The 12,316-nt window shown below is 42.7% G+C and overlaps 1 protein-coding gene and 1 non-coding gene across 5 annotated transcripts in view; one reads left to right on the forward strand and one right to left on the reverse strand.

Moving 5' to 3' along the window:
- The window catches only part of PLCH1 (phospholipase C eta 1), a 180,830-nt gene extending 173,994 nt beyond the window's left edge, over nucleotides 1-6,836 (reverse strand). For 3 of the 4 annotated variants that reach the window (XM_045851645.1, XM_045851642.1, XM_045851643.1), the window contains exon 1: nucleotides 6,097-6,836. The gene's annotated coding sequence lies outside the window, so the exon portion shown is untranslated. The remainder of the gene's footprint in view (nucleotides 1-6,096) is intronic. The other variant, XM_045851644.1, reaches the window with a different exon arrangement.
- Nucleotides 6,837-12,176: 5,340 nt separating this feature from the next.
- On the forward strand, nucleotides 12,177-12,283 carry LOC123827582. The gene has a single exon (XR_006787246.1). It is a non-coding gene; the product is annotated as a U6 spliceosomal RNA (small nuclear RNA).
- The last annotated feature ends 33 nt before the right edge of the window (nucleotides 12,284-12,316 follow it).

Below are 12,316 nucleotides of genomic sequence, written 5' to 3' on the forward strand. Positions count from 1 at the left end.
AATTACTAAATGTGAAAAAAATCACTAAATGTGATCTTTTTGGTGAGACTTAAAAAGATAATGAGAATAGCTTTTCTTTTATGTAAAATTCCTCCCCAGTATTCTATTTCTACCACTTAGGAGCCAAGAAATGGTTATTTATTTATTATTGAAACCCAAGTATTCTTTTTTATTTTAATTTTATTTATTAAGTTGGAGCTTTGAAACTGAAAAGGCACAAAAGTATACACAATAGTTTACCTCAAGCATCTGTCTCCCCTCAACCAACATTATTAGTGTCTTGTGTACTATATATGTATAAAGAAACCTCCCCTTTTCTCTTTTATACAAATGGTTGTATAGAATCAATAGCCTTTAAATTGAAATGAAAATCAATTTACATAATCCTAACTTCTTATATGAGCACCTTACTCTCTTCAATAAAGAAATTTGTTTTTAAAAAAAAATTATTTTCAATAGCTCCCACATCATTTAAAGTTAAGAAAGACTTGTTTGGCAAAAAGCAGTAGGAGGTCTAGAGAACTAAATTCCATATCATCACACAGCAAATCAACTCACTGCACTTCTGGTCCAGAATTCCAACCCCTGAAAAAACCACATCTACCTTCAAAGTTCCCGCCAGGGGCAGTTTTGCAGTGGTTCCATTAGCACTCCACAGAGACCTATTCTGAAGTTCAGAGACCTCTTCAATTCAATTGAAGAGCAGGAGAAGAGGCAAGTGGGAGACGGAATTCAAATGTTTGGTTCTTGTGGACTAGCAACAAGGAAGTGAAGGCAGATAAAAGAGAAACCATGTTACCTTAGTTCAGTTAATCAGTAACTCAAATATGCTAACATTAAACTAGATTCTTCTGCCTTCCAATGGCAATTTAAGAGGTAATTCATGGGCACCTGAGTGGCTGGACAGCTTCCTAAGTCCCTTGCTATAATTCAGAAGAGCAAACCACAGAAAACAAACTCACGAAGAGGGAAACCCAGAGAGCCTTCCAGGATCCTGTGCAGTATTTGAAACTCCGGCTGGAGTCCAGCATGCTTTTACACTGGGGCGAGCTACTAAGAGCCCTAGGCCAGCAGCCTGGCCACGTCAAGGTTCAAGTCCCACCTCGGCTGTGTGAATGTGCACATTCCAGAGCCTCAGTTTCTTCCTGGGCAACCTAGCTCAAAAATACTGCAGATCTGAAACCAGTTCAGCACCATCGAACTTCAGCTTCCCAACACCATAGCAGAGCAGTTTTAAGAGCTCCACACCTCCAGCTTCTGGAATAAGTTTAGAAATTTTCATTCAGCAACGGTCCAAGTTGATTCTGCTCTCAAATTTGAAAAACATTACAGGAAGACACCATCTGGTTCTATCCAGCACCAAGTCTCTCAATACTATTTTAAGAAAAGTAAGTGAGCAAAGTTTATATAAGGTTAAACCAATACCTAGTCTTGGGATGCCAGAAAACACATTAAAATCATGAGGGGTATTCTCCTAGACCCACCGCATTTTGACAATTTATTAGTGAAGCGTGGGCTACTTTGATGTGGAAAATCATTTGCAGAGGAGAACCTAAACACCACTCACTTCTAAACAAATAGCCAACAGAGTTTATAAACAAAGTCTTGAATGCTTTTCTGGAACCAAGCCTGAATTTATAACCTCCCAACCTCCAAATAGGAAATGCAGCTTCTCCACTCACCAAAAAGCTGGTCAGAAACACTTCTGTCTGTACTTTGGATTGAATGGTGAATTTGAAAAAAAAAAAAAAGACAATATTTTTTATAAATTTAGTCTTGCTTTCCTAAGTGGCAACATGATACAATGGAGCATAAAGGCAGACAGACCTGGGTTCAAATTCCTAGTCTCTTCCATTATAGCAAGAAACTAACTTCACTGAGCCTCTTCAGTGACATGGGATAATAGTTTCTGCCTCTCTTGATTATTATGAGTTTTAAAGTGACAAAGTAATGATTGGAATATATTAATGTTCGTTTCCTCCTTTCCCTCCAGAACCCCTTGTCTAAGATATTTCCTGGACAATAAATAACCAGAAAAACATTTCCCCCTTGTATTAAATCCTAAGCATGCCAGAATCCCTCAAGCTAAAATAGATACTATAAGACTTTCTGCATGTATGCAAGTGCTCCATATACATTCTCATGATTGATACACACTTATTGCAAATACATAATCAGAAGGTGTCCACTGCCAATCCCACTCAATGACTAGATTGAATTATGTAATATTGCTGATGTTTGACCATTTTACATTGACAACTACAGCAATTTCATACAGTTGCAAATGCCACTCTGGAGCAAGGGTTTCATATTTGCTCACCCCAGACTTCCAAGGATCATTAGAAATTGAAAACTCAGTATTTTCCTCCCAGTTCTGCCATTTATCAGCTGTATGACTTTGAAAATCATGTAGCAGCCTTGGGCCCTGGCTTCCTGATTTATATAACAAACATAACATCTACCTTCCTATCTTTTTCTGTTCTGTGATTTTACGACAATAAAGACGCACAGGCATGTAGTTGAGTACATCCAAAATGCAGCGTGGGTGGGAATGTTTTTAACTTTGCCATAAAAGTTTTCTTAGTTGTCCCTTCTGCATCCATCCTGCCCTCTTGCTTTGAAGCGCAGAAGACAGAGACCGTGATGATAACAATGTAAAGCTGTGTAAACTTCTTCACAGGGTTCTTAAAATGCACTTCTAATTTGGCACACCCTGCCACAGCGGTACTGGATTTCTCCTTAAACAAAAATGGTCACGGGTGTCAAAGAGATGTGAGTGAGTGTCCACTGAACTGTGTCTAAATGATTTTCCTTGTGAGGAAAGCCAGCCTTGAATGAGCCCCTGAGAGTGAGGAGAGAGAACCTGCTTCCCAGGCAGTGGAGGCATTGTTCAAAGTAATGAGTTCTGCACCACTTGGTCCACAATTCACCGCTGAGTCTGATTTTCCTAGACAAAGAGCAATAACCGAATGGGGATGCTCTTCAGCAAGCTTCTCTGAGCAGATTACTGTTGACTCATGAGGCGGCAGAGGAGGGACGATGACAGTCTTCCTAACCGTCTATGTCCTATGAATGACAAGTGGAAATGTCTGTCAACCTTGGTCACTGTTAGGCCAGGTTTGGCATGGCTATAATGGATTTCTATCAAGTCGAAACTTACTGAAAATGCCTAGAAATTTTTCCAGCTCTAAATTAAAAGGTTTAAGTGCCCTATTGTACTTTTTCTATCATAATTTTATAGCCCCCTCCCATTTTTTTTTCCAGAGAAATAGTCATGATCCTTCAGGCATGCAGGCCAACCCTATTCTTAGGAGTGAGCTGCAGGAGGTTTATTGTATCGTGAAACAGGGAGTCAGAACAAAGGACTACTGAATCACTCACCTTATCTTCATCTAAGAAATCCAAGAATTACAGGGTTTCTCTGTTCCTCCCAAACTCAGGAGCAGTACCTGCCCAGACTCTAGGTTTTAGGGCTCAGTCTGTACTACAAAAATGTAAGATTGGTGCACATGATGCTTTTTACCATATATACAGATTCTTATCTGAAATGCTCAAAATCAATGTTTAGGATTTTTTTCTAATCGAAGTTTAAGCATTTGTTTCTGAATCAAGAAGTCTGATCACTTAGCACTAAATAAACTATTCTTAAGATGACCATGGGTAGTTATCTTTACCCAGAAAACCAGAAAAGTGTTAGAATTCTTTCAGAATTCACAGCTCTTAGTTCACTAAGAGTGGGAAGCTGGATTTATTTATCTTGCCTTCCATGTAATTAGTTTTCAATAAATATTTGACTAAATGAATAAATTAAGTAGAAAACACTTAATTAAGAGTTTTCCCACTATAGCATGGCACCTTAACATGAAACACCTTTATAATATTCTACTTTTATAATTTCATCCTTATAATTATTTAGAAGACAGATATTAAAAAGAAATGTAACTGCTGTTGATAATGTGGGAAAATGTAACAAACAGAAGCAATGACTTCAACAGCTTTTATGAAGAATCTGGTGCAGCTATAAATCCTGGCTTTCTCTGCCCATCAACCCTCACTCCCTTTGTCTCCATCCCCACGGCTCTCCCCACCCCGCTCCCACACTCCCAGGATCATTATCCCAGGATCCACTAAACTGCAGTTTACCTCCCAGAACCAGCAGAAACACATGTCACTGAGAACTAGGAAATTGGAGCTAGTTACAAGACACCAAAGAGGGTCACAGAGTATGTGAACCTGAAAATTAGGAGTTTTTCTATTTTTTTAATTATGAGAAAAGGGGAAAAACTTAATAAAGCATTTTTTAGCATTTCATCTAAATAGATTGCAGAATGTATAGGCATTTATGATGAGGGAGATGAGAGAAATAACTAACATATTATTTGCTAATCATCTGAAATTAACATTATGCTGACTTCATTTGCTGATGGTGGAAGGATATTGTCTGGTCATTTCTATCACTAATAAATTTGAAAGCAAACTAGTGAAAAATAGGAAACAGCAAGACAGTGCTCATATATTACTTCACCTAAGGTATTTTTATGTACTCTGTCCTAGGAAGAGTAACTCCATTTTACATTACTTCTAACCAATGTTTATTTAATATAAGCAACGAGGTATGTGAATTATGCTGCCAAATATTGATGCAACCTAAGAAAAATGAGCAACGAGAAACTACAGCTCCTTCTATCTACCCCTTGCCGAATGCTAACCTACTTGTAAACAAATGAGATTTTAAAAAGGGGATGGAGCTGGCAAAACACATTTTTAAGAAAACGAAAATGACTCTCTTAACAGAAATCTTGAGAAATCTAACTGGCTTGCTCAAGGCCTCCTGAAACATTCCCCGCAGAAAATGTATAATATTAAACCCAGAAATGACCAAAAAGCCAGAGCAACTGGAAAAACAATCACCTCCCCTGAGACAGCCTTTGTTTCTTTTCAGTGGCATTTTACTTTGGTTCATTTTGGAGCGAATCTCGTTCTCAGAAACGTACCAGGGGACACAGGTGCTGTGGGTTTGCACGCGCCCCGCCCTCCACCCGGAGGAAAGGAGGAACAGATCGTCCCCGTAATTCTCAAGAGCAAGCACCTGAGCGATTTTTTTTAAACTACCTAACCAGGAAGTAAACATATTTTATTCGCCTTCACTTTCATGGGCTAGAAGAGGGAGGAGGAAAAAAATTTCAGTGACTGCCCCAATTAGCAATTTCTCATCATTTTCTTCCGCCTAAGATCAAAGCGATAAATGTCTGCATGTGGGAGGGGGCCGGTCTTATTTTTCAATTTAGTTGGTTATTGTTTTAATGCTGAATTCCTAAGGTCAAAAGGAGACCATACACCGATTCCACGTTACAAACAACAAAGAGCAGCCCGGGGAGGAGCGGCGAGGGCGGCAGGGCAGATCTGCGCGGAGCAGGACTTCGGGGCGCGCGGGGTGGCGTCCGGGACTGGCGGCCCCGTAGCCATGGGAACGCCGCGCAGGCGCAGAGCGCGGCCGCCGCCGCGGGGCCCCGACCTTCCCCCGCGGTCCCGCGCCGCTCGGGTGCCCCTAGTTTATTCCGGGAAAAGGCAATGGAGTAAATCCTTCTCGCGCCGAGAGCAGCCGGTCTCCTCCGACAGGGTCCTGCGAGAGGTCGCCCAGCGCAGGAAGAACCGTGCGACTCCCCGAGTGTAATGGACACCGCGCAGCCTTCCTTCTCCGGGAAGCACGAACCTGCTCTCTCCGCGGCGTCCGGGGGTCAGAAACGGGTCCCCCGGACCCGCGCGGGGGCGGAGGGGCGATGCACCCAGCACGAATGCTTGACCTTCCACCCGGCAAAACCCACCCACCACCACAAGAGGCCCAAGAATTAAGTTCTGGGGCGGCTCACACTCTCCATCCCTCTGAATTACGGGACCCCACGCCCAGCCGTGCCCAGGGCTGCACACAGGGGCTCGCGGGACCCCACGCACAGCACTCACACAGCCCTAAAGAGCGTTTCCCGGCCCGGACAGCAGAGAGAGGAACGCGGGCCACCTGCTCACTTGCACACCTGGACTGCCGAACCAATCTCCCTTTTCTTTCTCGTGCCCCCTCGTTCCCCCAAAAGCACTGACCTGCTCAACTTTGAGTGTTCGGCAGAGGAAGGATTCTTCGGAGTCCTCGGCGCAGGAGCGACCTCCAAAGTGCGCGAGTGACGAGTTATTGGCTCCTGTGACTCCAACTCCAAAACCTTGTCAAGGGTCAGAAAGACTCCTAGAAGGACACTTCTCCCCACCAGCCGGCAGGACCGCCCCCTCTCCCAAGACGCGCAGGGAAGAGCGGGGCGCCGACGCTGCACAACCTGCTTTCTCATTCAAATCCTCCAGCTCGCCCTGCAGCCCCCTCCCTCCTAGCCCCGTAGCTCCCGCGGAAATCAGGAACTGGAGCTGGCGAGAGTGGACTGGAGCTCCCGCCGGCACCACGGGCTCCAGCCTTCCGTCTGGGTGCAGGGAGCCGAGGGTTGGACCTTGACCCCTAGGCCTACACCCCTTTGCGGGGATCCGCAGCAGGCAAGGGTCAGAAGCACTGGAAATAGTCTATTTATATCCCCCCTCAAGTTTCAATGATTCCCCAACCCAGGGACACCCCATTGGTGCTCAGTTGGGGGATGTGTCCCGGAGAGCCTCAGTAGTGGCAGAGCACAGGAGTTCGGCTAAACGAAGTTGCAGGTGAGGATACAGGGACTGGGGACTGTGTGCAGTTTGCACCGAAGTAAAAAGTGTCAGGACTACATCTTAAAGAAAATCCCAGACTGTCCATCTTATCGCCCCTCGCAGTTTTTTGTTTGTTTTGTTTTGTTACCATTTTAAGAAAATACAGCATCAATTCTGCCGTTGCAACTAAGATCTACTTTGAGTAAAGTGCAGCTAAGACTGAAGAAGAGGGAGTATAGGTAACACTTTCTATTTGCCTCCGCTGTCTCTTCTTCCAGATGCTTCTCTTAAGTGTTATCGGGCCAATTATTCAATCAAATCAATTTAGTGGCTGGCGGACTCAAACAGCCAACCTGCGGGCAGTTAGAGCCTGGCCATGGCAGAGGAAAGCTCGTATACAGTAGGCACTCAGAGGGTGATGAAACGTTGAAGTCTACTGAGCGCACTACGGTGGTGAGCGAGCAGGTTGGTGCGGCTGCTGGAACGCCGGCAACCAGCTGGCCTCCGCAGCCGCGAGGAGATCCGGCGTCGGCATTCCAGGATTTGCATTTATCAGCATTCATTCAACCTGCCCTATTGTTAGTTCAAAGCCTGCCTGGGAGGGTCTGCGAGACTCAGCTCCTCACCTTCAGTTTAAAATTCTCCACCAATAAGAAGGCTCTAGAAAAGCCGACAGCATGGGGTTGGCAGGGATTTTCTGGGCTTAGTGACAACATAAACTAAAGTCATTTTCTTTTTCATGCGTGAATTTGCTCAGGAAGCTACAAATGAGTGCCAGAGCATGCAGAGCCGGGCATGGCTGCCCGTCCACTTTGACGGACACTTGGGGGTGGGGGATAGCACCGTGACTTCTCAGCGCTAGATCTAGGGTTTCACCTTTTCATCCCACTTAGCCGATACCATAGAAACAACCCATTTGTATTATTCAATTCAACGGAGGCAATTACAATGTCAGAGCAAAGCACCATGGGCAAGAAGAAACTTTATCCTGAAAGCAGTTCTGGACTCTCAGAAGAAAAGGAAAAGCCACCAGAACAGTCACTTGAATTTCTTCCTGCCAGGGTACCAAGGAGAAATCAGTTTGGAAAAAGACATAGAAGGTCTTTGGGTTCCATAGAAAGAAACCGCCCTAAATTTACTTTTTTTTTAATGTACCCACACAAATCCTCAATTTATCAGAAATTAAACAGATATTGTGAATCATACTTAAAGCTTGGTCTTCAGTGTTTAGGACATAGGAATAAGCCCATAAATCTTTTAATGTAACTTTTCCCCCTGAGTCTTCTTTTTATACCATTAATCTGGGGGAAAAAAACAACTACAACTAAGAAAATGATGTTACATTGCCAACTTTTTGGAAGCAGGAGAAAATAAGTTTTCCCTGCCATGACAATCAGGGGAAATAATAACAAAGGGATTAGACAGTGGGTAGCAAACAGCCTAAGTCACACAAGCCCCTCCATGGTTACCGAAAAGTCAATAGAAAACCAAAACAAATAACACCCTCTTACTCCACTGGTTACAGGGGATTGGAAGAAATGGGATCTTGGTTAACACTTCTTTGAGCTGTATGTCCTATATGGTATTAAAGAACCTTTCTTTCTTTCTTTCTTTTTTTTTTTTTGAATGATCAGGTAAGCCATAACCTTTTAATAAGGATATTCAAATGTAAGGGGGTTCCTGCTAGTACTTCAATTCAAGATTGAAACCAGCCCCGGTGAAAAGTCTGGGGCTGAATCCAGCTTCCCCACACAGGAGGACCTCCACCCGCACGGTGAGTCGCAGAGAGCCCTTTACAGGGGTCCTTTGACTTAACCTCCTCCCAGCAGTAAAGAGGGCTGTGAAAGCACCGATTTTTCTTACATGCCATTGACTGGTGAAAGACATCCTTCCCAACCCCCCACTCCCCTCTTGCTTCCAGAGCGATGACTCTCATTAATTATACTGGCACAGCACTGCCTGGCCTCCCTTCTAAAAAGCTGCCGGATTTCTACATATCACCTCTGCCTTGATACAGAAGGCGCACTGACACCAGGATCACAGAAAATCCTGTAAAAGCTGCCTGAGACGCAGTAAGGTGATTGATGTACCCTGTGGTTGGGCCCGCTGTGCTGCATATCGTAAGGGGCTTCTTAGCAAACTGTCCTGGGAATCTGTGTCAGAAGTAGGTTTTTCTAGCTGTAGAAAAATGGTGCTTTCAATTGCAAAAATAGCTATATTTAAGAGAGTCAAATTTAACCATGCAGCGAGTGAAGAAGATGAATATTATCCCTACTTCAATAAATACATAAAGACGTCAAGAGGACTATCAGAGTTTAATTCTTATCCAGAAGGAGTTACCCCCTTTTCAACACACATTTGTTGAGTACTAGCCATGTACCAGGCACTGCTCTAGATGACGTCTTAGCTGGACTATAGATAGTACTGAAGTACACAGCAGTCGCTGTCCTTCAGGCCTTACTCCCCATATCAGTCAAGACTTTTGGGTGCAAATAAGAAAACAAGACCCAAATCAAACTAGCTTCTGGAGGAAAACCCAATGTACTAACTCACCTTAACAGAGGTGATTCAGGAATGACGGGATCCAGGAGTTCAGCATCATCATTTCTCTCTCACACTCATTCTCATTTTTTGCTTCTATTTTCTCTCCCTGCTTTTCTCCATGTTTTAATCTTATCTCTCCTATTACACATGTGCATCCTCTGTAGGCTGGTGGGGGTGGGGAAAGCATTACCAGGGACAGGGCTAGTCTTCGATCATCTCGGCTAGTGATCCCAGGGGAAAGAGAGGCCTTCCTTGCTTTTATCATGTGCAAATAAGGTTGTAGGAAAGCATTCTAACTGACCTGGTTCAGGCCATGTGTCCATCTGTAGATCTATTAATGTGGGCAGCAACAAGTACAGTATATGTGTGGCCAGTCCCTGCTTACACAGCCACCCCTATATATAGGCAGGGAGGTGAGACAGCAGAGGAGCAGCCCCACCAGAACTCCGAGGAGATAACATCGGGAGGATTTGTTCCTCCCGGGAGGTGAGGAGGAGATTCTGGCAGATAAAAAGAGCAGGTGTTCCCTACAGTAGGCCCTCCTGAATCAGCCACCTGAAAAAGACATAAGGACCTTTGTACGGATTCATATGTATATAACAGATTTTTTTTTCAACGAGAAAAGAAACTTCCTGAGTTCATCAGCAAAGGCTGGGGGGTGGGGGAGTAGGGGGTGGACCCTTGTAAATGCCACCAATCTTTCCCTCCCAAGCTGGAGAGTTCCTTTGTTTTATGTTTTGTGTTCTTCATGAAAATTTTCATATGTACACAAAAGATGAATCATAATGAAGCACTATGTATTAGTCACCAGTTCCAAAAATTATTAATAGTTTGGCACTCTTTTATATATTCAGAAATGTGGTGAACTCACTGAAATACTTCAATTTATTTTTAAATTAACACATTGTTGCAGGGCTCTAATCTCGGTTAATGGAATAAATGCAACCTCCAGAGTTAACTAAACTATGACCAACATATGTGAAGCTCCTAGTACAAACTGAGCTCTCAAAAATGTCAATTATTTGTCTTGGCAACCTATTGAAAGCTTTAAAATACTAACAACCTCTACACACTGAAATGTATTTGACCTATGGAAGATAAAACATTTAAGGTTAAATCTCTTACCAATAGACAACAACATTTTTCCATGATCCATTTTTAAATGTGCTATTCATATTTTTTCCATAGCAAGCCTACATAATTGTTTCTCCTTTTATATGGAAATTTTAAATATTACAAGCAAATGCACTTTTTCACCTTACACATACGGAGACAATACAGGTTAACTTTTTGTCAAGATTATAGGAATGAGTTTGGACGAGGTGTCAATTCTAACCTCTAGGTTCCTTACTTTGGCAAAAGTAATTCATCCTGCAAATGTCCCACAAAGATAAAGGGGCAGTGTTGTGCCTGCCCAGGTTTAAGTTCTTCAGCTCAACTAAGGTTTCCTTATATCCCAGTTACGTTTCTCAAGACATTTTCCGTTCTCAGCATAGAATGAATACTTTTTAAAAGGCAGCAAATACGCTCAAGTGAAATTTTCCCACCTTCCATTTTCCCCCAACTTGTTTCATTCTTTCTTTCTCCTGGGGGTTTGGAGGGCTGGGAATGAAGTATTTCAGAGAAAATGACAGTGTCAGAGGAGGACAGAGCCCCTTTTCCTTCTTCCTAAGTGCTTCACAGCTGAGCTCCGTGAGGCTCCTCTCCAGAAAGACCTCCCACAGAGCCGGGATCTGCAGCTTTCCGGATGGTCAGAGCCTGCTGGGCGGGACAGACCTGTAACTGAAGTCCTTGCTTCAGCTAGGAAGTAAAATTGAAATTCTGAAATGACATCTTTCCATTATAAAATGTACTTGATTCCCCTTCCCATACTACCATTAAAAATTCCTGCAGGATCCTGTAGTATAATTAAAAGAAAAGCATATCTTCATAATTGCAGACCAGTCATCTAATACAGCAATCATTTCTCCAGACACTGAACACAATTTTGGATGAATGAGCAAGCTGCATTACAGAGACAAAATAAAGAAAGAAACTGATAAGGCAGGGTGTAAATCCCAAAGCTTTGGAAGCTGGGGGAGGGGAGTGGTGGGGTACCGATGGATAACAGGCAGGCATTTACACCACAAGGAAAATTCTTCTGTTTCCTTACTATTTCTTACTACTTGAAATCCTAATGGGGCATGTACTCTCCATTACTAACACCTGTTTAGTTTACTAGTTAACTAAATCTGGTTTAGTAATTAACTGGACAACAAATGGTTAGGTTTTTCCACACAAACATAATAAAAGGAAAAACTGCATTTTAAAAAGTGCATGTTGGTTATTGTGTCACTGACTTACATATTTAAACTAAGTGTGTACTTAGGGGGCTTGATTTTTCCAAAGTAAATGACATTTTACAATTTGACAATTTTAAAAAAGTGTTCTTTCAGACCATTTAAGGCAAATTAATCTTCATGGTGTAGGATCATAGGATGTATCGGCAAATATAATTTCCAAAAAGCAAGAAACCAGGCTGAATGTTGTAGAGGGAGCAGAGATGACCCGAAATTTAACAAGGTGTGGCTTGAGTTACAGGACCCACTCACTGTGCCTTGAGAAGTGGGAAGACAAGTAGATAGATAATTATGTGACAAGTGCTAAAATAAATGTTTGCAGTGTTGTGGAAGAACAGGAGAGGGCGCTATTACTCAACTTCATTACTAAATTACCCACAAGCTGTGTTTTGATAACCAAAATAAAACAGAAAATAGAATAATCCCCAAAACTTCATTTTTACAAAAACTTCACTACTGTCTGAATTGCTTGTCCTTACTTCAGTTACGGAAATCTAGTCATTGAGTTTCTTCAAAGGTGTACTAGAAAATGAGGTCTTCTACAGTGACTTCCAGTAACACATGTATTTTTATACTGCAAGTCAGGACACACATTCAAATATATTTATACCACAAAAAATGCTCACTTCAGCAGCACATATTCTAAAACTGGAAAGATGCGGAAAAGATGAGCATGGCCTCTGTGTGAGGATGACATGCAAGTTTGTGAAGTGTTCCAAGTTTTTAAAAAATGAAAACAAATTAGCCAAACAACCGCT

This window comes from Phyllostomus hastatus, unplaced genomic scaffold (assembly GCF_019186645.2).
Source record: "Phyllostomus hastatus isolate PE091 unplaced genomic scaffold, TTU_PhHast_1.1 phas_contig_86, whole genome shotgun sequence".
In the NCBI taxonomy this organism is placed as follows: domain Eukaryota; kingdom Metazoa; phylum Chordata; class Mammalia; order Chiroptera; family Phyllostomidae; genus Phyllostomus; species Phyllostomus hastatus.